The following is a 3,270-nucleotide window of genomic DNA, read 5'->3' as shown; positions in this document are numbered from 1 at the left end:
ACAAAATTGATGTACTACGGTTTTCACACCTTGATAACACTCCATTCAGGCTTTAGAAGACTTGTCTGTGTACAAAAATAGGCAATAGGATGCCACAAAAAGTGCTATACAATCCTTCCGTGGGTAATAATGTTGTGGTTTCCTACACCAGTAATAAAATCCATGCCTCAAAAAGGAGCCACAGCTTGTTTCCCTAGTCTGAGAATCCATGAACAAGAAGCACAAGCTCAAAAATAAGCTACTTCACTTCTTTAAGGGTACATGTACTTCATACCAAAATAGGTTCAGTGCCAGCAATGCTTAGGAGTGCCACTGTGCCAGGTGTAAAACTGCAAGAGCAATGCATGGACTGAGTAGTGTGAAACTTTAAATGGGAATAAGTTCATGATGACACAACTACTCATGCAATATCAGATTTACAAGCACATCCTATACTTATGACACAAGCTTATGCCACGGTGAAAGTACTGTATAACAATCAAGGGTAATTATTGTCACAATAAAGGAAATTAACAGGTACCCAACTACCCATTACAACAAAAAATAGAATAAGCATTATTAATCTTACTCAATCTTTTTACACAATTTTAAACTGCCTGAAGAGCCGCATGCATTCATAGTGCATACCTGTTCATCTTTACTTGATACTTTACATCCAACTTCCTTTTCTTGTTATACTTGTTCCTTATTCTGCAATTACCCAATGAGAGAAAAGAGAGAACACCATCTTTTCTGACAGAATTAGCCATTCCATCCAACAAGTTGTGTGAACCTATAATGCATGTACAATAATAATCAACATGTACATATACATACATACACTGTAAATCAGTCAATAGCAATTAACCTATGTCTTTCACTTGACATTTCACATTTCTATTGCATTACATTATTACTACAAATAGTATTATACATCATGTACACGTATATTACCATTACTTCTTGTGGCAAGTTTGTAATACAAAATAATGAAATATGTACTTTTCTTATTTTTCTCTCAAAATGAAGAATACTTTGATAGTTACATTAAAAACAATAATTGTTTAACCAGTGCTGATAATGAAATTTTACTGTTCAAGCAGTCATAAATAAGCCCCATATTTAATTTGACAAATAGGCTGATGGTTGAACCTGATACAGTAAAACCTGTCTATTGCGGGCACAATAATACTGTCATGATTATGGCAGAGTCATTATTTCATTAGCAAACGTTTATATTGTATTGGGAATGATACTAGCTGCTCTGATTATAGAAGTGCCCTTTTTAGAGTGTCTACAATAGCCGGTTTGACTGTAGATGCCTTCATATCAGCAATAAACGTCATTGTTGGTCACTAAAGTTTATTACCATACACATGTACATGTAGCTCAAAACTTAAGAAGTTTAAAATGGCAAATTTTACAATTTAGGCCTGCAACACAAATTTATAATCATAATAAGCTTTTATAAGTAGTATGGATATCTTAAAATGGCAGTGTATAAGCACTTTAGGGTTCAGTCCAAAAAATACTTATCATGCTTCTGATTTACCTGATGCAGCAGGACCACTCTCAGATTCAGAGCTGACACCATCTTTGAGTATTAGGAAGCACTAGCCACACCACCAATGCAATGGGCCTACAAATCACAAAAATTATAATCAAACAAAATTAATATATTAATCAAACAAAATTAATATCTTAATCAAACAAATATCTCATTTTACTCATTTGTAATAGTGAAAGTTTAAGCTTTGAGCTATATGGTATAGCACTTTATTTTTGTCAGTCTAAATTTTTGGCAATCGACAAAAAATAACTATCTACATGTACATGCCTCTATGTTTCTATGCAGAACAGAGTAATGACAAAAATTGAATTGACAAATGCAAGGAAAACGAGAAATTTCTTGTAGACAAGAATTGACGGTTCTGTACAATCTAGATGTATTTGGTTTCATTTGCCTCATTGTATCACATAAAGATGGTACTACATAAGAGGTGCAACTTAACTAAAACTCCAATGTAATCCCATCATCTATCATCTTTGCTCTAATTATGTATAGGTATTAGGTAATACACTAAGGTTAAGGTTTTTATGGAATTTATTTACACAGGGACACGGTCCTAAGGTAAATAAACCCATAGTAATAAGACCAAGGTGAAGGTGTATAACAGACTTCTATAATGCCAAATCTGACCACCCATGATTAGCAAGATTATATAAAAGCAAAAGGTCTCTCTTTACTTCTGTGTATCTTCTTGAGGAAAATGGGAAAGTTGTCTTCTTCACTCATGCCATGTGTGTACAGTAAAACACACCCAGAACACGCCTTTCCAATTCCACTCGACCCATTAAGAAGTTTATCACATGGCCCAATGCTTTTGAGACCCTACCGTATAGCGGAAAATTTTTCGTGGATTTCGGGTTTTTTTTCAAAATCCACAAAAATAAAATCCATGAAAATTGATTGAATACAGTTCAAGATGGCCAAAAAGTATAAAACCACAAAAATTAAAGCCACAAAATTGATTTTTGAACGGATCCGCAGTATTTTTGGGCCATGAAAATTTTCCGATATACGGTATTTCTTTCCTTTCTATGTTCTTTGCTACTTTCTCTGGTAAAAACAATTATTACTCAAGACAAAGTAGCTCTGCTTCAAGGTAAATAATAAGAAACTCTGTTTGATCCCAGACCGTCCGCAAGGTACATAACTAACAAAACCTGTTTGACCACTTAGTTACTTACCTCCCGGGCTGTCCGCGAGGTCAATAAGTGATTATATATATGCAAATTGATTAGTCAATTTCAAACAGGCATGGTAACTAATTTACCCACCTAATTTGTCATCATAACTTCCTGACAGCCACCTACATCACAACTTCACCCAGCCAGCTTAAGTTACTAATCCCTTACTATATATTATATGTATATATACACACAAACTTACGCAACACAAAATCTACAGCAAAAGAATCTGAGAATTCTCCACTGCCAGGTCATGAAGCTCGGGTCGGGGTAGCATGGTCAAATGTAGTCTGGCGCTGCGCCAGACTAATCAAATGAGAGTGTAGAAGAGTTGGAGAAGAGAGTGAGTGTGTGGAAGCATATCTACGTTGGAAGCACACGTGCTCCATAAACAAATACACACGTGTCAAGTCGCGTCCTGGACTCACAGCTCCACCTCAAGGAATTTGGAGGAAATGAGTCTGAGGTATTATAGGAAATGTTAACTTAATATTGAATAACAGTTTGGGAGTTGGGACCGTTCTCGGTACCTGGAAAGAT

General features: G+C 35.4%; 1 long non-coding RNA gene across 1 annotated transcript; it reads right to left on the bottom strand.

Annotated features, from left to right (window-relative positions):
- Window positions 1-621: 621 nt before the first annotated feature.
- On the bottom strand, window positions 622-3,096 carry LOC109591000 (uncharacterized). Its single transcript, XR_002189612.1, has 3 exons — window positions 2,933-3,096; window positions 1,532-1,618; window positions 622-772 (listed from the first exon to the last, which is right to left on the bottom strand). It is a non-coding gene; the product is annotated as an uncharacterized LOC109591000 (long non-coding RNA).
- Window positions 3,097-3,270: the final 174 nt, after the last annotated feature.

This window comes from Amphimedon queenslandica, unplaced genomic scaffold, assembly GCF_000090795.2.
Source record: "Amphimedon queenslandica unplaced genomic scaffold, v1.1 AMPQUscaffold_9160_Cont18892, whole genome shotgun sequence".
Taxonomy (NCBI): domain Eukaryota; kingdom Metazoa; phylum Porifera; class Demospongiae; order Haplosclerida; family Niphatidae; genus Amphimedon; species Amphimedon queenslandica.
This window is presented reverse-complemented; position numbering and strand designations above follow the sequence as displayed.